Genomic DNA, 27,401 nt, shown 5'->3' on the forward strand with positions numbered 1-27,401 from the left:
TTTGTTCATTTAAGGTATAGCATTTCTCTAGCAGTCTGGCCATGAGATAGTCAAGGAATCTAGTATACCTGATTCTTCATTGTTTTATAGGCATTATGATGTCATTTAGGATCAAAGAAAGTATATAAATCTGAAATGTTTTTGATACTGCTGATGTGCAATATCAATTCTGATTTTTAACAATATTCAAGTACATAGTGAGATCTACTATTCTAATAACCCACATATAATTTCCTTCCTAAGAACTACATGACAAAAGAGATTTGTAATTGTATTTACTTCTGAAAGATTATGGTTTATAGTTAAACCAAGAGAGGCATCCTGTCATTTTCAGAACCTGTTAAATGTGACAGAATCTATTTTTCTGCCAACTTGTGAAGACCAGGCAGAGAGCAAATTTGCTGTGGTCAGCTAAGTGTAACCACTGAGCAGGAAAGTGAATTTAATAATGCATTATTGTTCTTCACTGAAGGTGAACTGTTACAGTGCCTTTGTTATAGCAGACTTTGCCTCTGCTTAGGTTTCCAGATGTCGTGCAGATTACCTGATTAAAATCTCTAATGCATGATAAAATGTACCATGTATGCTTTTATATTAACATAAATGCATCAGTTTTTGAGGACTGTGACACTAAAGCTAATTGGAAATATTTACTACTCCATTATATGGTGCATGTTACAAATAAGGATTTATTACATATAGAATAAATGATAAGCAACTGTGAATTTACGGGGCTTATAACTATAGTGTAGGTTTTCAGGTAGTAATGTAACGAGAGCAAAACTCAGGTGGTTTATGATGGCATCTCAACCCCCTGAGCTGATGCTGGTCTTATTCAGTTCTCCTGTGTTTTATTTCTCTATGACACAGTAACTCTGTAAAAGGAGAAAATATTCTTTCTGGCACCATTTTGTCCTTTTCTCAGCAACTTTGCTTCTTTTTAGTACTTTATTTCCCACTCTCACTTTCTCCAGCTCCCTCCAGTTACTCTTCCCTCCTTTGAACTCCCTCTTCTTGCCTCTGTCCTATATGCTCCCACTTATAACTAAAAGAACTGAGAATTCATTTGTGGTTACCTGAACTCTGATCCTTCTCTAGTTACAAGTGCAAACGAGTTTGGTTTCATCCAAGTCTATATTCATTCATTCGTCTATATTAATGAAACATTCTACCTGTCTGCCGAACAGGGCTGTTGTGCAGATTAATTAGATGGTTGGAAAGTGCTTTGATAATGAACCAGACTATATGTATATTTTGAAAAGGCAGCATACCTTTGGTGTTCATAGCCTGGGTCTGGGACTCACTTGGTGTCTTCTCCCAACTCTGCCACCGTCTTGCTTTGTGACCATGCTTAAGTTACTGTCTGTGAGCCTTAGTTTCCCATGTGTATAATGGGTAGAGTTGGGTGAGATTTTTTTGGACTAATAGTTTCATTGAGATATGTAGTTTCAGTTAACCCAACACTATTTGCGAATTTGACACAAATTCACCAAATAGTTTCATACAAAAAAATGTGGTGGGGTAGGGGACTGGAGTCACAAGGGTACTGAAGTGCTATTCACAGAGTGGCCAGAGAAAGAAGTGGGCATGGTGCCCCTCTTATAACCTTTAGCAGCAGTGGTTAGGGCACTCGCCTACGGGGTGGGAAACCTACGATCAGCCCCTGCCTCTGACTAATTTAGAGCAGAGGTTTGACCTCAGGACTCCTGCCGTGCAGGAAAGTGCCCTAACCACTGAACTATGGGATATGTCTTTCTCAGTCTGTCCTGTTGAAGCTCTTCCACTTGGTACAAAATATTGAATAGTCATTGGATCAGAGCACAAAAGGGGGAATGACTCTATAGCCTGGTGTTTAGGGTCCTCTCCTAGAATTAGGGATGCTGAGGGTCAAGTCCCTGTTACAGTAATTATTTATACACTGGGGAACAGGATTAATTGAGAGAGTCTGTCCTGTAGCCCAGTAGTTAGAGTGCTCTTTTGTTATGTGGGAGACCTAATCAGGCAGAAAGGGGAATTGAATTGGATCTGCCATGCTCTGGGCAAGTGCCCTAACCACTAAGCTAAAGGTTGCAAGGGAGCTCCTCCTCTTCTAGCTGTTTTGTGAACATAGCCCTTCATTTTCTTGGCTTGTTATTTAAAATATGCCTGAAACAAAAATAAATAAATAAATACATAAATAAGAAGCAAACATTTTTTTCTAGGCTGAACAAAACATTTTGTTAAACTTCAAAGGAAATTCTTGTTTACTTCTTTCACTCACTGGCATTTTTTATTTATTTATTTATTGAATTTTCAGTTTCATTGAATATCAGGGTTGGAAGGGACCTCAGAAGGCCATCCAGTCCAACCCTTGCTCAAAGCAGGACCAATCCCCTGACAGTTTTTTTTCCCCTGAGATCCCTAAATGGCCCCCTCAAGGATTGAACTCACAACCCTGGGTTTAGTAGATCAATGCTCAAATCCCTCCCCCCAAATCAATTTATATTTTAATTTTTGAAACTGCCAGGAAACTGAAAAATCAGTTCTTTGCCCAGGGCTAACAATAGGAAATATGCTTACTCATTTCTTAAAGTGCTTTAAGAGTCTCAGATGAAAGGTGTTAAAATACAAAATGTCATTATACATTCACAGTTCAGCATAATGGGCACATTCTGCTCCAGGCTCAGAACCGGAATAGCATGTATATGTGGGTTAGGATTCAGGTGTATTGGCAGAATGATGTAAGAAAGTTTGCTCAGCACCTGTCTGCTCACCATTTAGCTCAAGTTAAACCATGTGAATTAAAACAAGCAAACAAAGCAAAGAAAATGCAAAACCCAGCAAAAAACAAACAACAACAAAAACAACAAAACAGTTTGGGAACAAATACAAAGAAATGTTTTTGTTTGGAAATAGTTCTTGTATTGCTGCCCTAAGGATTGGTAGTCTATTTACATTTGTATTCAGGTGAGCTACCATGGCAATGTTGGCCTTTAGATTGTGGGGAGAGGGTTATTACAAGCGTAGGTGGTGGTTGCTTCTTGAACTGTATTTACTTTCCAGAAGATGGGGTTAAGAATCAAAACTATAGTGTGGTCTCTCGTCACTGTGTGGAGATCTTGTCTCCTGCAGGAAAAGTATTTGGATCAAAGATTGCAAGTAATTGTAATGTGAAAGGGCATGTACTGCTTAATCTATGGTTGTCACTCATGAACTTTATTGTAAGGGGGCCAAGAAAGACTTTTCTTTCTTTTTTGTACACTGAGGCACCCACCAACAAATATCACTCTGGAGCACAGAACAAAGACGCTCAGGAAACTGATGGGAGGTGGGAATTAATAAAAGGAGCAATTGGACCAGAAGTGTGACTTTTGTGCAGAATGAATGAAAATCTGATAGATTTTGTACTTGTTGCGGTTACTAAAGTAGAAAAAAGGAAACTATGCCACAGCTAACTCAGTTTTTCCTTGACTATGCACTCCTTTATCCCTGGCGTTCACAAAACTGTGTATGAAATTAATTTTATTTTCCACTGTATGTTCATAAGATTATTTCTAATAAACTATGCAACTTGAAAGGACTTAAAGGAAAAAAAGACTTGTCTCATAATTGTTGAACTGAGAGGTCTAATTACGTCCACAGTTAATTAAAACTCTTTAACTGCCCTCTTGGTGTGACAATGATATTTTTTCCTTTATAAATGAAAGTGTAAAGGTTAAATAAAGCAACAATCTAGCAAACAGCCTAGTAGAATTTGAAATCTGACCCTGAGATCTACTGTTTACTTTACAGAAATTACAGTACTGCAGTGTAAAACAGGTGCAGAACATTTGATACTGTTATCCACAGTTATACAAATGACTTGCTTTTTACTAGGCACATAGAATTTCCTGTGTTTCCTAAGAAACTCCAGAAACTACAGATTAGCAAAGTGGAAAAACTCAGTCTGCCTCTTGGCCATGACCTTGGCAGTGAACAAAAGGAGATTGGCAGTATAAAATGTTTGTTACATGTAGGAACAAAGACTCACCACTGGAGCCCGACAGACAGATCTAAACTGTTTTAGACAATTCTTAGAGTTATATGTATTAATGTGGACCTTTCAACATTTGATAATCCAAGAGAAATTAATGTTTATTTAGCTAGCACTGCACTACATGACCTTAAAATTGTCTTTAATTTAGAAATAAAACATTTTATTTTAACAATTTTGAGATACCAGTGAACCTGTTTTTTCCCCACACACATGAAAGGATATTTTTCACCCCAAAGTCCACTTCTGACCTAGTGAGGGATTACATCTTGGTGATTTGTCATTCCTGAAAATGCCCCATCCCCACCTTTTCAACCTCATCTGCTTCCAGAAGTAAGAGTGTAATAAAAGACAGGTCTAGACACTCAGGGAAGTTTTCCCTTCTGGACGCACTATAGTAATCTGAGTACATCTTATCAGATAAAAACATGTACTGTTGATCATCTACATGGAAGACACCTATGGGAGTCTGCAAATATGAGATGTCCCCAGTCCTGTCCATTGCAATATAGTGAAAGATTAGACAGGGTACAGTGGTGCAAGTAGAATTCATTTCTTACTGGTACGCTGCACTCATGAGAGAGACACAAAAGGGGACACCAGCTGAAGGGGGGGGGGGTATGTGACCTCCCCATGTGACCCCCCCCTACATGAATCCTCCCTGCCCCCCCCCCCCAGCCTGGGGCCCCCGTGCTTCCCCGATCCCCTCTACATGATCCATCCCACATTACTGGGGAGTGGGGGGGAGGCTCTGTCCTCCTCCCACTGTGCTGGATGCCCAACTCCGGCAGCTCCTCTAGTGTGGCTGTACTGCCCACAGCTCCGTCCCCAGCCCTTCCAAGCAGCTGCGTCTCCTGAGACTTGTCTGGGGTCTGTATAGCAGCCCCGCTGAAAGACAGGGCTGGGGGCGGTATAGTGGTGCCGTACTTCCACCACGGACAGGGTAAGAACAAAAACTCATGAATTTGAACCTCAACTGATTGATGTAGTCATGCTTTTTGGAGGTAAATTAAACAGACACAATTGCCACAATCTAGGGTTTAAATTAAAAGTTCAGAATTGCTTTGTTGAATCTGGTTTCTAAATAAGTTAAATAAAAAAGACTAGTGTTTGGAAGCCAAAGTTCCTCTAAAAGTGGTATTTTTCAGCTACTATTTTTCCTCTTCCTACATGGAGGGTCTTATCTTCTAATGCTAGACAACCCCATCTTCCCAGAGCCCCATCTCCTTTGCAGCATTTTGGGGGATATATTTAATTCACCACAGCCCTGCTACCTTGACAATCCCTGAATTCAGGGTATGTATCTATTTTTTCCCCATTTATTCAGAGTGTGTGTGTTAACCCTATTTTCCTAATAACCCTTGTATGGCCATACAGCCCATCACACTCCTAGGACTTTAAGGAATATGCTTTTAAAGGCTTACACAGCAGGATAGATGCACAAAATACATGCATGCAAATACAAAAAGTTGCACCCGTGAAAACTTGCATTTGCCCATACAAGCAGTTTTTGCATGCAAATAAGTTAACTGCACATACTCAGTTTGTATGTACAGTTGCTTTGTCTGAGCACTTAAAAATTTGGCTCTAAGATTTTTTAGAAGCATTTTTCAGAGAGCATTTACATTTCATACTGGAATGTGATAGGTCATAAAGACACAAGACAATATTTGTTTCAGCAAAAGATGTCAGGCCACAATTTGATTAACAACTACATGATGTTAACCTGATATTCACAATATCCGTGATCACACCATGTCTAGGATTGAAGGTGTAACTTGGATTTGATATCCAAAAGGAGCGTGACCCAGTCTGCAAATTCCTGGGTTTCCTTTCTCGATGGAGATATAGGAGTGCATATAATGGAGCTTCTCCTACTGAAGTTCTCTAATCCATAGACACATTTCCAAACCCTCCATCCAGGTTTTGATAGAAACCACAGTGTCAGTTTACTCTTCCTTATAGGACTACTGCCATTTTAAACTTGCACGTTAATGTTATACTCAATTCTGGCCTATTGATGTTTATACAGCAAGAAAATAGGTGGGGAAGCCAGTCAACCAGGGTTGCTACTTAAAGTTCTACCCATTGGAAGCTTTTTCTATCTGTTTCTTTATCCATTTAGGTGGCTTGGTGAGATCCTATCCTGCCAATGTATCTGTTGTTGCTTGGTGCATATCTGCCAAGTGCCAACCGAATGAGATTTCTCTATTCAAAACTACCAACTGGTCTGGGATAGGGCAATGCAAGGTGAAATTTACTTAGATATGGAATAGATTTACTTTTTTATTTATCTGTGAATAGATAATTCAGTTTGTGAATAACTTTTGTATTGCAACATTACAGTCCTTACTGGGTTTGACTGTTACATTTTAACTACTGTAACTATTGAGGTAGGTCAATTAAGCAGCGTATTAATCATTTACCTTTAAAGTAAAAATAGATGGAAATAACCTTCACACTCATAATCAGTATAGTTATGGGCATAAGTCATTTAAAACCTTTTTTTCAAAAACATTAAAAATGCGAGTTCTAATTCATCATTTTTATTTTTATTTTTAAATAATGCCCACCAGGGATCTGGCTAAGTATAGCGCTTTTCAATTCGAATGGGCAAGTATTGTCTTGTAATGAAAAATTGTTATGTAATCACGACTAACACTTTAGTTTTCACTGCTCCTCAGTTATTTCTTTTATAGGTTCATTTAATTTTCTCGTTTGTGCATTAGCTGTTAACTGTACTGTTCAGAAACAGTTGTCTGTGTAAACACCATAGAGAAATGCTGAGCCAGGCATAGGTTAGACCATCACTGTTGTCCCAACGCTAATGATAGTTTGGGTGGTAATCTCTAGTATTTATATTGTCTTCATTCCCATTCATGGGAGTCAAATTCTGCATCAACACTCTTTGCATTGACTTTAATGGTGTTGCACAGAGTGTAAGTCCACGCAGCATTTGGCCCATTATAGTCATTTCCTGATGATCAGGAGTGGAACTTACATGTGAAACCCAATGTTGTACTGAACAAAATTTTAATTACAGATTAGTACAAAACCCAGAGAACAATATTCTTGGTTCTAACTGGTACATTTGCAGAGTGCTTTTTAGATCTACACAATTTTATATCTGCATCCACTGCATTTGTGTTTTGTGTTCTTCAAGAGTTAACACCAAGTGATTATAAGCAAACGCTGACAGTGATGCTTAAGCAGAGGTTTTTAATGTATTTATTTACTTTTTATTTAATTTGCTTGATTCAGTGTAACAAATTCATCATTTTAATAAAGTTTCAAAATCTCTACTCTTTCACAATTCTAAAGGGATAAAGACCCTAGTGCTTGTACTGCACGTTTCGGTCAGGAAGCTCTTTCTTTGATTCCTTTCTTTCACCACAGCTGCAATTCCTGATTGACTTGTGGCATTAAACAATCAAAGTAGACCCCACTGGAGAAATAAATGCTAGTTCATTCTTTGTGCACTGGGACAAAAATTGAAATGTAATGCTTTTATTTTGTTTTTTTGTTTGATGCAATTAATAGATACTTCACAGATTCAAAAAGTCATAATGACAAATACCCAATTCCAGATAAACTGAATGTCTAAGTGTGCTCACCAAAATATTTAAATGAAGGCAAAAATGAACTAGAGCTTTTAAAGTGGATGATGCTGACCAAGTTTTTGTTTGGTTTGGTTTGCATTTTTTCCATTTGTTCTTTCAGTTATTGTATGTTTAGCCAACCATCAGCCCCATCATGAAAGTCAACAATAATAAAAATGTAAATCATCATCAAAAGTATGCCTTGCAGTGAGAGAACATTTCAAAGATTGTTTATCAGCTGTTCATTTTCTCCTGTCAGATGTTGAAATCTTTTACTTCCCATCATATTGCACAGAAATGCAGGTCGACTGATAGTGTCTACTTGTAGCTAAGCTGTGAAAAAGTCAAAATTTCATTTTGTAAAAGCAGTTATCGCACAGAGTACTGCAGACCTAGGTTATTGGTCCTTATTTAGCAGGCCCACAGATAAGATGTCTAATTTCCTGACCAGGCTTTTGTGTTTGTTTGTGTGTGTGTATGTGTGTAGGTGGGTGCCCTGTGAAATAAACAATACTAATAGAAAATACACAGTACTGTGCACCTTTAATATATACTGCATACAGATACAAAAAATAATTTCATACCCGATGTAAGGTAGTCATGAAAATAATATTTTAATTATTAAATCAACTTTTAATATAATATTCAGGAAGATTTTTTAAATGGTACATTGAATATTAATTAGCAATATAAGATATGTCTGGGCTACCCACTTAACATTCAACAAAATTTAACGTAGCATCAATCAAGTTTTTCTGCGGTTGATTTAAGTTTGAAGAATTTCCATATCTAAATTAGAGCTATTCTGAAAAATGTGGGAGAGAGACTCATTAACCATTTTAATCTAGTCTTTTTCTTGTAATATAAAATACAAAGTGGAATGGAGATTTCCTGTATTGCATCTCTGTATATGGCTGCTCTGATATAGTAAGATAGCATTTTGGTTTTCAACAAAAAGAAACAGAAATCAGAATGACCCTCTTGCCACTTAAAAAAAAAAAAATCTAATCTTGATATCTTCCTGGTCAGATACAGCGAAAGAAAAGGTTAAAAGAAATTTCCAGTATATCTGAGGGAAAATTTTGAAATCATAAAAAGCAAAACAAGAAGAATAATTGTTTTGATAGATAAGTTGAGCTGTTGCTGCTTCTGTTGGCTTGGGGTATTTCATTTCCTTTTCTAGTTGCCTTTCTGCTCCTGCATGTGAGAAAATGTACAGCAGTAATAGAGGAGTTAGAAAACAAACAAAATGGCTTAACAGTGGAGCTTTAAAACAAGCGGACCTAATTCTGATCTCTTAGCAATTCTCACAGAAGTTACTCAATTGTGAGGGAAGAATTGCAGCTTCTGTTCATTTGCTTTGCATCTCCTTTCATCATGCTTGCTTTTCAGTGCACCGCAATGTTTCTCAGAAGGGCACAGACATTCTGAAAACTCAGTGCTGCAGCCCTGTTACAGACAAAACTCCCATTGAAGTGATGCTGTAATAAAGAGTTAGCGTTGGTGCAGAAATCATTTCCTTGGTGCCTCTTTCTCACTTTTGTAATTCCATCTAACACTGGATTCTTAGCAAAGCAAAAGGAAGCATTGATCTGTGTTAGTGCTCAACTGATTTTTTTATACAAACAAGGCTCCACAAATATAATATCAATAATGGCAAATTAAATGTCAGTTAGCAACATTTGTATAATTAATGCATTACCAACACAGACCAAAATGTATGCACTCACACTGGGGTTCCCATTGCTTCACCAAGCACTTTGTCCCCCTTAAGTTCTCATAGTCTCTTTTTCTGCATGAATGGATCAAGCTTTTCATAATTAAACAACTCTAGCCATAGAGCTGTTGCTTTATATGTTTATTAAAGATTGTCTAACTCATTCCCTGTTGACACTAAATTGTTTTAGTGGCATAGTAACTATTTTAAATAGTTGACATCCAAATAAGAAAACTGAGGGGAATGTCTTGTAAGAAGTGGTTTAAGTTTTTCTAGTCTGCCTTTTCCTTCATTTGCTCCTCTACTTCTCAGAGATATTCACTGTAATCTTTTGTTGAATCGAATGAGCTATTGTGCATAGTGTTTTGGCTTTTTAAAAAATAACACCCCTTGTAATACATTTTAAAAGCCTGAACTCTGAAAGCATTATCTCTACCAACTAACATCTGTCTAAAATGGCAAAACTCCAAAGAGATTGCAAACGTCAAAGTTCAACTGCAGATTTTGACCATTGTTTAGCTAGCATCAATCTTGTAAACCATGAATTTAGCCATTGTTGTTATTTTTTCTCTTTCTTTCTCTCTTTTCTTTCCTGGGGGAGGTGGGTGGAAATATTACTACTGCGATGCTTGAAAACTAAACAAAGAGTTCCTCCCCAGGACATCTAAAATGAGAACAAAAGTTATTAATGCCAGAACTTCCATATTTTCTCTTTCAAGCTTGAACATTTCAGTTATTGACTATTCCCAATTCCTGCTCTGCCAAGCTCATATTAAAAGAAGTAGCATTAATCTCATGATGTAAATTAAATAGCTGTTGTCAAGTCTATTAAATAGAGTATTATTTTATTTATCCCACAAGTGATAATGGAGAGACACAATTCACTCTAGACTAGTCTTCTCATAAGTTATAGCTATGATGTCTCTAAAGGGATTAAAAAAAAAAGTCATATCCTGTATTTCTCTGCTTATTTCGATCATTAAATAAATTCTTATTCAATAATAAATCACATGAAATATTTTCTGGAGCTAGAAAGCTCAAGGATTGTTTTTTATGCTTGATGTTTATTAGGACTCTAGAAATATAAACATGTCTAACTCTTGCTGCATTAGGAACTATATTACAAACAAACAGAACAATACTTTGATGTATTTGAAGTTCAGTATGTGTAATGAAACCATACAACTGTATTCATGCTTTACATGTAGCTTGACGCATAAATACAGTATATTTAGTAAGATGTGTAAAGTCCTTTCAACCTATACATTTTGGAAAATAAATGAATTTCCTCGTAGCCAGACCCTATTTCACAGTGATGAGAGAGAGGAAATACTTTGCTTTGGTAGCAACTGTGGAGTGCCACACAAGCCACTTCCTCCCAGAAGTAGTTTGTGGAAATCAAACGTTAGTGTATGTTTTTGGAGACTACTCCACACAATGAATGATGGGACTGGTTCTTCCCTCAGTGACATTGAGCACCAGGAGCTCAATCAGAGAGAAGACTATAAGGCTTTTTCTCTCACTGTCCCTTTCTTTCCTCTCATATACCTACGAGACAGTAAGAGAAGACCCTTCAAAATAGGGTTACCAACTCTGACTGAAGCTATTCCAGGAGTTTTTTCCCCCCGATATGACGTAATGTCATTTGCTGAAAGTATCCTATTGGGATTGCTTTCAGTAGTCACCAGGAGATCGATGCCGATTCCAGGAGACTCCAGATCAATCCTGGAGGGTTGGCAACCCTACTTCAAAATGATTGTAGCAATGATAGGGCTTTCCAACAGTGCTGACGTCCTGCCCCAACACTTGCTGATGAGTTGTCAAGAATATTGCTGGACAAAATATGAACAACGCCAACAACAAATACTGTACACCATGTTTTGTCAAGTTTTTTTTTTTTTGTCACTTTCTAGCGCTGCTGTAGTCAGGAGATTCTGTACCAATATCCCCGCTTCCCAAAGAGAGTTCCTTTTATATTCTCACTCTTAAACAGGCTGGGATACATTGTTTTCCCTTCCTATTCTTGAACGGCAGTATCTTTTTCAGTCAGTCTAGCCTGACTGGGATCATGAGGATCAGTTCCAGAAAAGGGGGATGTCAAGTGTCGGTGGCAGGAAGTTCATTTACATTAGTTTTTACAGACTTTCAAATCCAAAGATCTGAAGGTGTTTCTCCCCCCCCACCCTGGTCTTTACTTGGAACCAGCATTTGGGGCTTTTGGCTGCGTTGGGTGCTTGAGACTGCACATATAGGGCCAGATTCTTTGTGGGGGTAAACTTGCATGGCTCCATTGACCTTAACAGGGTGGTATTGGGCCCAAAGAGAAAGAGAGAGAAGCACTGTTTTAGTAAATATCAGAAGGATGAAAAAGAGTGGATGTAAACTTTCTGAGGTGGTTTATTTCTTCACAAAATCAGTAAATAAACATTATCAGTAGTTTAGTAAAAAGAAACGTGATAAACTCTAGCCTCAGTTGTTTTGTAAATGCAACATAACCTAAAGAGAGGTGGTGAATCAAATAAATATGGGACACTTTTTTCCTTGTGGGAGAAGTAAAACGAATACATTTTTCTAATAACACAAAATAGACTGGCTTTAATGCTTTCATATTGCCAAATATTCTCAGCTTGTTTTCTTTGTTTCGGGATCCATATGCCATCCTGTTTGCTGTCTGTATGTGATAGAGCACCAAGAACTGTTTAATTCCTTTTAAGTGGTGCTTGTAATGCAATCTACTTGCATTCTGAAGAGCTTTTCAAAAAGATTTTTTTTAAATATATACTGAAAGAAGTAAAGAGCTAGTAAGTGAATACATTACCTACATATCCTGGTAACCTTGACATACCACCATTAGAAATAAATGTGTTCTTTATCAAAGTCTTTGTCTTTAAGTACTTGGAAAGTGAATCTGATTAACTCAGAACAACAGTAACTGGATTCTTTTCATAAAGCTGGTTTTACTAATGCTGCAGAGACCTTTGAAAAGATTTGAAAATCTCACAAAACTTTTGATGTGGAAGGTTTCCTTTGCCCATGCCTCATAAGCTTGAATGTTTATGAGCTCAAGTCTTACTATGCTTTTTCAAAAGAAATGTGTAAAAAGCTTTATCAACAAAACTAATTTTGAGTTTGGGAAATTATAATGGACTGGGTTGGTATTAAGTTGAATGATTTGATACATTCATAACTATTCACCCAGAGTAAATCAAGTATAATTGTATCAAAATCAGATTGTATGCAATTTATCAAAATCCTTCAGCAATGTTTAGCTTTTTAGAAATGTGGCAAATGAAAACTGCAGAGTTCATAACAAACCATTCCTTGCATCCACAGCTTTTCACAGAGCTAGATAATTGCAGGTCAGTAAACAAATGCATATGTGGGGGGATGTTTTTTTCTGACAATACATACATTGGGTTGCTCGCTCAGTTTCTCAACGGGTGACTTTATTTACCAATCCAGCAGTGGAGTATTATGGTACATAAATAATATGTAAGTATCGGTTTATGAAATCTGAACCCCTGTTCCACCTACAATACAGTGAGTTGAACTAAACCTTCAAACCTTTTCTGTTGGTAATCTTTGGATTGCTCCAAACTGTTTGTCCAGCCCCTTGTTTCGGAACGGAGTAATATCAGATGTGATCTTTGTGGACCACAACAGCACATTTCTTTACTTTAGTGCTTAATCTACTTGCAGCCTTTAATGGGAAAAGGTTGGATTATTGTTTTTCATTTAAAGCTTTCATCGGCTTTTAAAATTGATAGTGCCTATATTCACAAGGATTAAGGAAGAAAATAAGTATACATTTTCACAGCTTTTAAATCACATACCAGTAATTTGTCACTGAAATTAATATGTATCATCTTTAATTATTATTTGATCATATACATAAGTGCTCTGTAATTTAAGGAGAGTCTTAATAACAAATCTACTAAAGGCAATTCAAAGCCCTTTTATCATTAATTTTTTTCATTATTATCTTTTATTTTCATTTCATTGCTTTTGTTCCTTACCACCTTCTTCGTCCAGAAAAATAAGTAACAGCCAGTGTTGCTTTTGAAATGGAAAAATGGTTTCAAATCACTGGCAAGGCTTAATGACTTCTGACTGCTGAGATATGTTAATTTAAGTCAGACCAAATGTTCTTCAGCTGCAAATATTTGGTGTTGTTCACTGGGAACTGGCAAGATTTATGAGGGCCCAGTGGCAAAGACTCTGCTCACATTACAATTGTTTCATGTATTAGCTGATAAAGGGCTGTTGGAGGGGGGGGGGAATAACTTTCTGGGAAATGCACATAAACCCAAAAAGGAGGGGGACTCAGAAAGACAGCTATGCTTCCCCTACTTCCCCCCATCAGTGAATCTTCTCAAAGAGCCATTTAACTGCTGAATTAATGTGGTATTTTCATGCCGGTCTAAATTCTTTTGGTTCTCTCAAAACCTTGAAGTGCCTGTGACTAGCAATGGAGCACAGGGCTTTTTCAATTTTAGGTAGCCAGTTCAAATCTACCACAAGCTGAAAGTTACAAAAATAGTTAACCTCTGACTTTCTGATGATTTGTAAGAAATGAACTTGGTGATCTCAGTCTAGTTGCCAGTAGACTGGTATCCACTTCACAATAATTGATGCTAAGTGGCATTCTCAACAGAGGAACTGCGTAGTGAATGGGCTGAGACTGAAATGTCTTCCTGCTCTTAGAAGTGGCCCCTCCAAGACAGGCACATTGATGAGAAAAATGGGAAGAAGCATTCTCTGCTATTGGTGGTGGTGTATTTATTTTCTAGACATTAGTTTGTAAGATTTACATTGGTAAACAGTTAGTGATTGTGATTTTTTTTTAAATGAGATCATATAACAGAAAATCTGTCCTCCACCTGTCTTTTTATTTTATGTTTCAAGATGGGAAATCTGTTTTTGCATTAGACATTTTAAAATAAAATTTTAAAATAATATTTTAAAATAAAATATATATATAGGGCATTTGTTCTTCAGTTTGTAAATGTCCACTAAATAAAGAGTCCTAAGCTTTGAAGTCCATCTTCTTTCATTTCATTTTTTTAAAAATGTTCTAAAATATTAGATATTTTTCTTTATAATTGTTTCTTATTGTGGAAGGACAAAAATGTGCTTTGCCATTCCATTTAATAGAGGGTCAATAAATCTTGAAGTTTAGAGATATGAAAGGGAAATACATCTAAATGGTATATCTTCAGCACAGAGTTAACCAGGGTTCTTGCTAGGGTGTTGCCCCGTCTCCTCTCCTGTCCACACCTACAAACTTCCAGCCTGAGTTTGGTTGCATAGGTGCTGACTCCGTGGGTGCTCTGAGGCTGGAGCACCCACGGAAAAAAAATAGCAAGTGCTTATTACCCACCGGCACCCAGTTCCCCCTTCCAGTGCCTCCTGCCCACAGGTGGCCCCGCCAATCAACTCCTACCCTTCCCTCCCAGCTCCTCCCACCCACCACAATCAGCTATTTTGCGGCATGCAGGAGGCACAGGGGGAGGGGGCCGGAAGGGGCAGGGTGGGGGGCACAGTGGAGGCGGGAAGAAGTGGGGTGAGGGTGGGGACTTGGGGGAGGGGTGGAGCGGGGCTGGGGCCTGGAGTGGAGTGGAAGTCGATCAGACCTGGGGGAAGAAAAAAGGTGAAGCCTGTGTTTAGTTGTACTTTCAACCTGGGCTAGCTGGTTTATCTGGTGCTGTAGGCTAAAAGCCTGGGTGCTACTTTTATTCAGGTTGTAACCCCTCCCCAACTTTGCTAGATGTATACAGGCTAAAATACTAAAGTGCTGATAGGCCTCCAATGCCTTCCCACAGTTTCCCCCATGTGCTCAGGAAAAACAGAAAAGTTCTTCTGCAATTCACTGGGAAATAATCATAGAGCAGCTCTGCTTATGGTAGACCAGGGGTCGGCAACCTCTGGCATGCGGCTCGTCAGGATAAGCACCCTGGTGGGCCGGGCCAGTTTGTTTACCTGCTGCGTCCACAGGTTCGGCTGATTGCGGCTCCCACTGGCTGCGAGTCGCTGCTCCAGGACATCCCTCGGCCCATGCCGCTTCCTGCAACCCCCATTGGCCTGGAGCGGCGAACCACGGCCAGTGGGAGCCGTGATCTGCCGAACCTGCGGACGTGGTAGGTAAATAAACTGGCCTGGCCCATCAGGGTGCTTACCCTGGCGAGCCGCATGCCAGAGGTTGCCGACCCCTGTGGTAGACCAAAGAACATGGAATATACCCAAAGAAGTCCGAACAATGCACAGGGGAAATGCAACACCAGTACGGAGACAGTAACTCCGGTGTGACTGAGTGTGAACTTAGGCTAGGCTAACCCTAGGAGCTAATAGAGGAGGTATCTGAGCCTCTAGCTATTATCTTTGGAAAATCATGGGAGATGGGAGAGATTCCAGAAGACTGGAAAAGGGCAAATATAGTGCCCATCTATAAAAAGGGAAATAAAAACAACCCAGGAAACTACAGACCAGTTAGTTTAACTTCTGTGCCAGGGAAGATAATGGAGCAAGTAATTAAGGAAATCATCTGCAAACACTTGGAAAGTGGTAAGGTGACAGGGAACAGCCAGCATGGATTTGTGAAGAACAAATCATGTCAAACCAATCTGATAGCTTTCTTTGATAGGATAACGAGCCTTGTGGATAAGGGTGAAGTGGTGGATGTGGTATACCTAAACTTTAGTAAGGCATTTGATACGGTCTCGCATGATATTCTTATCAATAAACTAGGCAAATACAATTTAGATGGGGCTACTATAAGGTGGGTGCATAACTGGCTGGATAACCATACTCAGAGAGTTGTTATTAATGGTTCCCAATCCTGCTGGAAAGGCATAACGAGTGGGGTACCGCAGGGGTCTGTTTTGGGACCGGCGCTGTTCAATATCTTCATCAACGACTTAGATATTGGCATAGAAAGTACGCTTATTAAGTTTGCGGATGGTACCAAACTGGGAGGGATTGCAACTGCTTTGGAGGACAGGGTCATAATTCAAAATGATCTGGACAAATTGGAGAAATGGTCTGAGTTAAACAGGATGAAGTTTAACAAAGACAAATGCAAAGTGCTCCACTTAGGAAGAAAAAATCAGTTTCGCACATACAGAATGGGAAGAGACTGTCTAGGAAGGAGTACGGCAGAAAGGGATCTAGGGGTGATAGTGGACCACAAGGTAAATATGAGTCAACAGTGTGATGCTGTTGCAGAAAAAGCAAACATGATTCTGGGATGTATTAACACGTGTGTTGTGAGCAAGACACGAGAAGTCATTCTTCCGCTCTACTCTGTTAGGCCTCAGCTGGAGTATTGTGTCCAGTTCTGGGCACCGCATTTTAAAAAAGATGTGGAAAAATTGGAAAGGGTCCAGAGAAGAGCAAGAAGAATGATTAAAGGTCTTGAGAACATGACCTATGAAGGAAGGCTGAAAGAACTGGGTTTGTTTAGTTTGGAAAAGAGAAAATTGAGAGGGGACATGATAGCAGTTTTCAGGTATTTAAAAGGGTGTCATAAGGAGGAGGGAGAAAACTTGTTCACCTTATCCTCTAAGGATAGAACAAGAAGCAATGGGTTTAAACTGCAGCAAGGGAGGTCTAGGTTGGGCATTAGGAAAAAGTTCCTAACTGTCAGGGTGGTTAAACACTGGAATAAATTGCCTAGGGAGGTTGTGGAATCTCCATCTCTGGAGATATTTAAGAGTAGGTTAAATAAATGTCTATCAGGGATGGTCTAGACAGTATTTGGTCCTACCATACGGGCAGGGGACTGGACTCGATGACCTCTCGAGGTCCCTTCCAGTCCTAGAATCTATGAATCTATGAACCCAGGTGCTCAACTCGGGAGCTGATCACTTGAGTTAACTGCAGTGAAGGCATACCCAAACACTTCTAACGAAAACAAGGGGGCAAATAGTGGGAGGTGGTCAGCATCTGCAACTCCCACTGAGATCAGTGGAAGCTGTGAGTATTCAATACTTACTCAGGATTTGGCCTACAAAAAGTTAATGCCACCAGTTGTATTAAAAACACCTCCTAAGTTTTAAAAATTGTTTTCACTTTCAAACACATGTTCTTATTTTTACAGTTGAGTGAAATATACTGAAATAGATGAAACAACATTTTTAGCATTTACTAGAACTGTATGGCTAATTAGGCTTTTCACAGTTTACAGATGGGCTCAAACTGTATATTGCTCCCTTTTTTAAAGATATCATATATTTGTGCTATACTCTATATTTATGCTCTTTACTGAAATAAAGGCAAAATGGCTAACAGCAAATTTGTTTCTTGCATTAAATATGACAGATTGTAAAAACCAATATTTTTACCTTTGAAATGTTTAGAAGTATTGACATTCTGCCCATTCAATTGTTAGGTTGTCTTTAAGGTTGCAGCTTCTAGAGTCTTAGCATTTAACAGGCTGACACTGATCTCTATTCTTGTTCAAACTTGTATATAAGCAGGAGCAATCCTTGCTTTAAAAAAGCTCCATGATACTAAGAAAGGTATCATTCTTGCTGTGAATATCTTGAAATTTTATGGGCTATCCCCAGAACTGACTTTCTGATCCCCTGAAATTGTGTTATTGAATACGCCTTAATATTTTTAGACTACTTCTTAGCAAAGATTACAGTAGGATTTCCCCTGCAGAGGGGGTAATTCTCGAATCTAGAACACCAACTGCTCTATGTTATGTAGCTCAAAATTAACTTGGTGCATTGAAGAATTGAGCTCTGTATATTTAAAGACTAAAGTTCAAATTGTGCATTCTTTAATCAAGCTAAATTCCTATTGAATTTAGATCACTGGGAGTTTTTCTTAAGTAAATATGAATGACTGAAGGAAGAATTTGTTCCTCTGTGTATTAAGCAAGAATACAAACAATTTAAACTGCATACTAATAAGGGTTGCTGCAAAGAAAAATTGGAACATTTTAGAGTAAATTACTGAGTCTTCCTAGCGAAAACAATTGGCATTGCTTGATTTCTCTGCCATTATTCATATTGCTATGTTTACCTTAGAGTGCTAGAGAAGTCCCTGGTGATTTAAATAAAGTTTGTCATGTTTAACTTCTGATGGCACAGAAAGACTTCACGACTTCAATATCTGCTAAGTTTCCTTGTTTTCCTTCGCTCATGTACTTTGACAAAAGAATGCTTTAGTGCAGAAGTGGCCTTTAACATTATAAGAATGTTATTAATTTTCTGCAAAAACGTTTCTGCATATTGAATAGCAAAATAAGTGCATCTACCATGCCATCAGTTGATTAAAGAATAAAAATGAGAATGACAGTGTTTTTCTAAAGAAGATTTCTTTGAATCTTTCCACCCACAGGCTCTGTTGAAGGTAGTAAATAGTCCATTTTTGTTAATGAAGCTTCACTCATACAGCTGGGATTGTTTAATATTTTACGAGTGTTACTTTGTTTTGCTCTCAACGATCTCAGGCAGTTAAGGATTTATGAATCGTGTTTTTCTCAGCCCATCTGCGGTTTCCTATCTTCCCTGGCCTTGAGAATATGTTTAAATTTATTAAAGCGAAGCAAAGGCTCATTATTTCAAAGGAGAGCCAAAGTGACACAGTGAATTGGTTATTAATGGAAAGGCACTGCCATAGGGCGATTGAAATTTAATGATATCCTACAAGAAAAAAATGAGGGTGTCACTTTCCAAAAAGTCATGCTAAATGCCAGCCTTTTTAAGGTCCTGCCGCTAATTTTATGCCTGCGCACAGTAATGTTTTCAAAAGCGTTTAGGAAACACGGACCAGTGACTGTACTGATTATCCTTTTCACCTTCTCGCCTGTTCCAAATGGGTTTGTGCAGTGAGCGATTTAATCTCTAAATATAGGGAACGTTAAAAAAAATAACATTGCTGTTTTTCACAAGCTAAGGGCCTTTTGCAATCCTCCAGAGATGGACTTGCAAATATGCTATCTCCATATGCTCACAGTAAGCTCTCAAACTGGCTCATCACCAAAAAAGAAAACAAAAAACTTCAATCCCTTCATTTCTTCTGCATTTCTGCCATTCAAGAGACTTTTTTAAGTACACAGAGTACATTTATCAAAATATAAATCACTTGTGATTCAATGAAGAATAAGCGCACAATCGGGGATTTTTTAAATTTTTCAGTTTTCTCCTCAGTGGCTTAGACAGACTTTTGGAAGGCAATGCTGCTACTTAAAATTGCTCCTTTCTGTTTCTTGCTTCTTGCTGATTTATAATATGACATATTTATATACAAATCACTTGTTGCTGTGTTTTTGTCAATCTAAAACACCAGTTGTGCATGCTTCTGCTATGTATTTTCCTGGCAAAAAACAGTGTATTCATACCACGTGAATTTTGAAATATACTTTTTAAAATTGATGTCAGTATAATTACAGACAAGGATCCCAGTCACTCAGACTTTAAGTGCCTTAGACAAAACCCCTGACTGGAGGGGGTTTTACATTAGGACTGTAGAACCAGGCTGATAGGTATTTATTGATGAAGTTGATTTAATGGATGTTCTATGGCATATTACTGTTGTCCGGCTATACCAAAAGAAAGAGAGGAGACACTTAATATGGTTTTAATCGGGCCACAAATTTACCCGGTAGATAACAGTGCAGGTAACCCCATGTTCATTCAATATCTACCCAGGTGCTTCCGCCAGCCCCCCCCCCCCCCCCCCCGCCATTTTCCATCAAGGTCCCCCAGCCAAACCATTTCTGGGACCTTACCATCCTTCCATCTTCCCCGAACGAGGGTTAAGGTGGGCTATAAGAAAGGGGGGTTGGCTCCCTGCCATACTAGACATAGGAACCCCCAAACTCTCCCCATTCTCCCCTGTTCTGCTCCTTTAACCAACACCTCCTTTACCAAGCCATTTATCCAGTCACTGTATCCCTTCCCTATGGAGTACCTGCATTTGCCATCTGCCCCACGCTTACACAATGAGTTGTAACATCATAACCTAATATCCTTCCCTACTCACCATAACAAAGCCCTCCTTGAACCTGCTATGGGGAAAGTGAAAAAAAACAAACACACACTCCATGTAGGCCAATCTGGTGGTGAGGGAAAAATTTCTTCCAGAGCCCCCCTAGAAAGGAACAGTTAGCGCAATGCCCACAGCAGGTCCTGAACAAACCTGGTATTTTGACATGTCCAGGGGAGGGAAGTGGTGGGTGCTGCTCCACATAGTCCAGGGGAAAGGGACATCTCCTTCTGGGCTTTCCCCTTTTCAACTTCTCGGCCCTGATGGTTCCTCGGGATGAGTGAGTGTTGCCATGGTGACCCACACCCCCTTTTGCAGCAGCTTCTGAGTCTCACTCCCCCGCCCGTAAAGCATTATTCCCTCTCCTTCAGCAAGCCAGACAACACCCCCTCCCTTCCCACTGCGTAAAGGTGTGGTGTGGTCATTTGGTGTTCCAGTGCTAGGGATAAAGTATATGCTTCCTTTCACTTACATTGTTAAACCCAGTATTAACTACAAATGCAACCAGATTTAAACATAGTTGTGAAACATGGATGTGGATCAATCATGTTATAACACAAGTACTGCCTGTATATGTAAACAGAGAAGAATTTGTGGTAACTATGTTAATAAACTATGTTTTACCCTTGGTACCTACCAGTGTTAAACCCCAGGTCATAGTTATTATAACATTAGGAGTGAGGTGGGGGTTGAAGGGAAGCAGACTGGCCAGCCTTCTTCATGACATGGCAGTTGGGCACTGGACAACTGAGTGGCTTCCCTCAATCTCAGCTATGTTGGGGAAGAAGCCCCTGCAGTACTTTTGTACAGTCTGCTTTTATTACTCCCGCTCTCCCAGGAAGCAGAAAGACACCTTGCAGAGCAGCAAGAGGAATGGAGTATTAATCATTCTAAGTTAATATAGAATAGTTGAAGTCAGGGATGGGAAAGACATATTAGGTCATCTAGTCCGTCTCCCTCTGGTGCAGTGATTGCTCACTACAGTATATTTTCTAGTGCTTTGTTCAGTTTAAATACCTGATGCATCTAATTTATATTTCTATGGTAATTTTCTTACTAAACATAAATATAAAATCAACCACAGAATGATGCCCTTGACAGGCACGTTAGTAATGAAACACTTTCTTACCCTCTTTAGGGTAAATTTCAACTGCCTACTGACAGGTAAACAGGAATTAAAAAAAAAAAATCTCACTGAATGTTTTCAGTTCACAGCTGCAACAAACTAAAAAGGATTTTACAAAGCAACATGCTGCTTTGTTTGTAAAGGGATGAACATACCCCCTCAGGATATGTGTGTGGCAGACACCCTGTGCACACAGATCTTCCCCTCCTACACAGAAGAAAGGTTCAGCTGCCTCTGTCACACTGTTCGCCCTCTGGATGCCAGGGAGGTTGGGGCTGGTTAGGAGAAGGGAAGTGATAATGCTGTACATCATCCCAGACTCCCTGCATGTTGCACTTTTCAAAGAAAAAAGATTACAATTATATTTTCTATGGAGTCCCCTCTTGCAATGGAGGTCTCCCTTCATGGGTCCACAAAGTAGGAGGGAGTCTCTGACAACACAGCTTCAACAGAGCCATGCTGGGAAAGCTGGGGTGTACGGGTGCCCCAGCTCATGCAGTGGTACAGGGCATCCTGCTGTTTCCCTGGGATCTTCAGGATCTGTAGGGATTCTCTGGGCTTGGGGACTGGCCCCACAACCTGTTCTATAGGAGGCAAACACTGTGTCTCCCATTATGGAACCAGGTGCAGGAAACTGTGAAGGGGATCTCAGGGAGACTACCTCCCTCTGAGCCACCCCAGCAGATTTTACAATGGGAAGAGTGATCCAGTCCATGGCATTTAAGCTTCTGATCCTGTGAGTGTCCTTATCTGCTACAAATGCCAATGGGAGTGGAGGGTGCAGAGCAGCTTTCAGGACTCGGCCCATAGGTTATTGTAACTTGCACCAGGCATGCACAGTGGCCTTTTGTTTTCTCTTGGCCCCAAACATAAGGTTGATTAGACAAGCAAATATTGCATAAATTAAAGCACTAATAGCACTTGCATGAAATTTAGAAAATGCAAGGGGAAGTGGTGACTCAAGGTCCTACAACCTAAATATCTCTAGGTCCCCTGTTTTAACTATAAACTTATCATCCTACAACCTTTCTAACAAAGACATAAATACTTCAGCTACATATATTTTGATTGTTCCACGACAGTTTACTGGAGGCTGAGCAATGACAGATTTCTTCATTGTCTTTTTGCCAAAATTTGTCCTTTAAGTCATTTTTGTTGACTGCCCCTTTTAGCAGCTCACCTCACAATGAGAGAGGAGACAATTAATGGGAGGGTGATTTATCACTGCCAAAAACTGTCAAGGACTTCTGTTGTAGCTGGAGAAAAAGCAATTTCACATTATGGCATTTCATTCCGAATACATTGTATTTACAGCTCACAGTTTTATTTTCAGAGCCTATTATCAGGTGAAACAGTTGCATCTGAAATGTTGTTTGTGACATAGGTGACCTGTTAGGATTTGATAAGTATTTACGCCAGAGCACAAGGGGCTCACACATCTGCTGTTGGCAGAAGCAATGGAAAAAAATAACCTGGAAATGAGGCGTTTGATTTTTCTGGTTCCTACACTCGAGCATCTGTTGCTATAATTAAGTGGCATTCAGTAATTGCAGAGCAATGGTGAAATAAACATATGCATTCTTGCCAGCTTTTAGGATTTGGTGTCCTTACAGTAGGAGAGACAAGCAAAGTGACTGCTGCAAGAACAAAGGGTTCTGTAACAAAGTTTAACAATTAACTTTCCTATTGCATAAAGAGGAATTTCACAGGGAAAAAAATAGAGGAAATAAATCATAAGTTGGCCAGGAACCTTAATACAATTAACTGTTTAAATGACACATGGTATAGACATTTAAACTAAATATAGCAAAGGTAAAACAGAATATTGACCTGGGAACATGTTAACACTTTCCTGATGAATGTATGTGACTCCCCTGAGATTTTTTTCTTGGAACTAAAAAATAGTGTGTGCAGAGGAAGGGGCATTTATAGATAGAGGATTTTTGATGGCTTTTATTACTTGAGTTTGAAGAGTGAGTTGGCTGATAGAGCAGGCTCTGTAGGTTAGGGACCAGACTCTGCCCTCGTTTACACCTCTACAGTCACACACATTAATGGGGCTTTGCAGGGGTGTAAATTAAAGCAGCCTCTGGCTGTAGGTGTGTATGTTTGATGTACTAGCGTATGTATAATACAGAACTGTTGGCTTAAGAATATTGAATAAAAGAGTTTGACTTTTATGAATCATTTACTACATTTGAGCCAAGCAATTGGAGGTTCAATATTCTCTGGCAATGTTCAACATGCTCCTTTCAGTTGTGAGATGATGGCATGGGTTGAGGTGTAGTAGTTGGTACCTGGCTAAGCTATTATTTCTGCTGAGAATAACAGAAACTTGGAGTATTAACTTCCACCTAATCACAAAAACGTTCTTGTGTTGTCTCTTGAAAACACAGAATATGATGAATTATCATAATAACACTCCTAATACTACCCGCCCCCACCCCAAATCAAGCAGCAGTACCAATTCAAGCCTCCGGATATGTGGCAGATGTACCATGTTATAAATTGTGTGAATTAAGAATGGAAAAGAGTCTGTGGCTCTTGCTCTCTGTGAAGGCCAATAAAGAGTGAGCACGGAAATGATCTATTAGTATTGTTTGCGAAGGCCATTCTCGTGTGTGCTTTGGCACTTTCGGTGCCATGGTCTGAAGCAACTTTGGCAATAGTTGCTTGCTTCCCTTTCTGGCTGGAGGAATAACTCAGGGAAGCCACTGTGGGATGGGTGGAAAAGATGTAGTAAGCCTCTTTAATGTCAAACATTATGTTGAGTAAATTGAGCAAAGAGAAAGAGTCTTGTTTATTGGACTTGGTACAGGTCTGAAAATGAAAATCCTTGATATTTTGCTGTCACTTTCAGTTATTCACGCTCACCCTTTCAAGGCCATGACAAGTAATAGCAAGCCAGTGAGATTAAAGGGAATCAACAATTTAGAGGACTAGGGATCTATAAGGTTGTGTTTCATTCTCAGCTGTAGGATTCAGAAATGTAAAGATAAACTTTTAATTCATTTGGTCTGTACGTTTACTACTGTGTGTTCTGACAGCGACATAGCATTTCAGAGTTTCTGACTCACTATGTTTTTTCTTTGAGGGGGATTAGCTTCAGTTAATTAAATTTTGTGCTAAATTCAGCTATATTACATGATTATTATTATATATTCCTGTGGTATAACAAAAATAAACTTGTATTAATGCCAATCAAGCGTGAGAGGATTTTTATACGAATAGTCTTATTCTCACAAGCAACATATATTAGTTAACCTGGCTGACTACATTTTTTCTATGAATAAGTCATCAGATTTCTAAAATGGTGTTGTATTGAGAGTCTATGTGATCCAGGGTCTTTGGACTAGCAAGCTAGAGATCGTGTCCTGTGGCTGAGTTTGTTGCTGACCTGCTGGGTGACTTAGGGCAAGTTACTTCACCTCTTTGTGCCTCTGTTTCCCTTTGTCTTCTTTATTTAAAGTGGAAACTTTTGGAGGGAGGGGTTGTCTCTTCTTCTGAATTTGTACAAGGCCCTGATCTTAGCTGGGGCCCTTAGGTGCTAAATAATAAATATTCTTGCAGTAAACAGATGCATTTAATTGACCTATGAGAAGCTTTTTATTTTTTTTATGGAGGCATAAGCCCGTTGACACTGGCTATGGGCCCAATCCTACCATCCCGTGTTTGTGGAAAACTCCCAGTGACTTCAGCTAGAGATCCATCTGGTTAGGGAATGAAGGATCAGGGCCTTTAATGAACAAAGTCTTCATACTGCTCACTCCTCAGCTTTCTAAAGGAAACATAGTTGCAAGAACTCTGTCAATAGCACTAAGATTTATGGAGTCAGCCATTAAAAACTTAGTTGAGGCCACTGAAGTAATTTTAATTGAGATTTTTGCAGCCATTTGATAAGGCTGTTTTGATCACTGTCGTTAGAAGTGAATTCCAACAATGAACATAAAACCTATGACTAACCCACTAAGCCACCCAGTCCCCGTCATATATTGCTTAATGACCTATGCTACCAGGAGTTATTATGGCTTTCTAGTAATAATTAAAAAAAAAATCTTTGTGGACACAAAATACTAATATAAATTTCAAACTTAGATTTGTAAAAAGACAATCAATAAAATATACGGTGGCTATGTTTGGTTGTGGAATTTTTTATTATCATTTACAATGACGATACAGACTTAAATCACATATATTATAAGTTAACGACTAATATTCTAACTTTGGTTGGTTAATGTTTGCAGGGCACTTACAGATGCTAGAATAATCTCTAATGTTTTTGCTCAATCTGCTCTGGAGATGGATGAAATAAATAGTTTAAACTAATTAATGTAACACCAGCTGTTACAAGTGCTTGGCAGACGTCTGTGAGTTTTGATGGGCAGAGAGCGGCTGTTGTACTTGACTTTATTTTAGTACAATGTTGATCACAGTGTAAGCTGGAATAAATGACAAGCCAAAGGAAGGAACAGAGGATGAATTCTGTGTAATGCAAAATAAATACTGCCCTTTTTTATGCATTTTTTTTTTTTTAGTTCGAGAGGATGTACAGGGAGTGTTCTAGTGGACTTTATTAAGCTATAAGTACTGTGACAACAGCTGTGCTAAACGTGCATGGCTTTGAGAAAGCTGCTAATATATATATATATTATATGTCCATGATCATTTACACTGTCTGGTTTTCAAAAGGTCCTATTAAATTTTAGCATATATAAGTTGTCTGGATGTATTATTATTTTCCTTCTAGTAATTAGATGCCATTAGAAAGAAAAGAGGTTGCAGTTATTTAGGACTGGAAGAGAAATGATATTCTTTTTTATTTATAGAAAGTAAAATATGTTTGCAAATATTAAATTTGATATCACTGCTATGTTTGTATCGTCCACTGGATCACAATTTATTTATTTAGTTAGTTAATTAGTTATTTTTGCACCTAAGGAACTTATGTGACTGAAGAAAATCTCAGGGTATATAGAAACATTAAGCAAAATGGAATTAATACTTTGTGATGTTGCCTTCTTTTGTGAATTCTTAGTTAAAAAGAAGAAATATGTTTCTGACAAATGTTCATTGTTTTCACATCATTTAACAGTAAGTTTAAATATCCAAATAACTTCTCTTTTAAAGTTGGAGGATAGAATAATTGTGCTGTGACAGAGAAACGATGGCTGTTATCTTTGTATGTGCTAGCATTAAGATAACAGTGTCATTGTACAGATTGTTACCCAGTGAATATGTCTAATAAGTTATTATAGCGTGCTGAGCAGATGGTAAGTATGCTCCTGAAAGAACTGATGGATGGTATATGATGTCATCAGTGAGATGACAAGGTTCACAAGGTACTTGACCTCCAAGAATAAGTCCTAACTGGTTAGAATTCTAAATGGTGAACTTTTGTGACACTGGCTAAATGGGAAATATGTGCAATTTGTATTTCTTTATGGTAGTGTTTACCCCGTTCACTGAACTCCATATAATGGGATTTGGTCCCTGAAGACTTGGAGATATTGTTGAAAGGTTTCACCCTGTAACCTTCAGGGGATTTCAAATACAAATCTACACATCTAAACTTTAACAAAATCACAGTGAATATTATTTATGAAGTCAGGTCATATATTTTCCTTCTTTATATGCAGAAAGAATTTAGTTAAGATGTTCTATTAATTTGAACACATTATCCCAAAATAGAAAACTGCCGACTCAGTGAAAATGTGCAATGCATACAATACATTTTTTAAATTTTTATAAGAATATGTTAAAGTATATGACACTACAGTAAGGTGTCAGAGTTCATAATATTTTCTTTGTAATTTAGTTAAGTTTTGTAATAACCAATTATTTTAGACATTATGATTGCTTATTACATTATGATACAGTATGATATACTTATAACAAAACCCATTGCTTATAACATCTTAACTAAGTTCTTTCTATTTACTGATCAAAAACCTA

At 38.5% G+C, this 27,401-nt stretch overlaps 1 protein-coding gene across 7 annotated transcripts in view; it reads left to right on the forward strand.

Moving 5' to 3' along the window:
- DACH1 (dachshund family transcription factor 1) overlaps positions 1 to 27,401 on the forward strand; it is a 475,022-nt gene that overhangs the window by 370,624 nt on the left and 76,997 nt on the right. The window lies entirely within an intron of this gene.

This window comes from Malaclemys terrapin, chromosome 1 (assembly GCF_027887155.1).
Source record: "Malaclemys terrapin pileata isolate rMalTer1 chromosome 1, rMalTer1.hap1, whole genome shotgun sequence".
Classification (NCBI taxonomy): domain Eukaryota; kingdom Metazoa; phylum Chordata; order Testudines; family Emydidae; genus Malaclemys; species Malaclemys terrapin.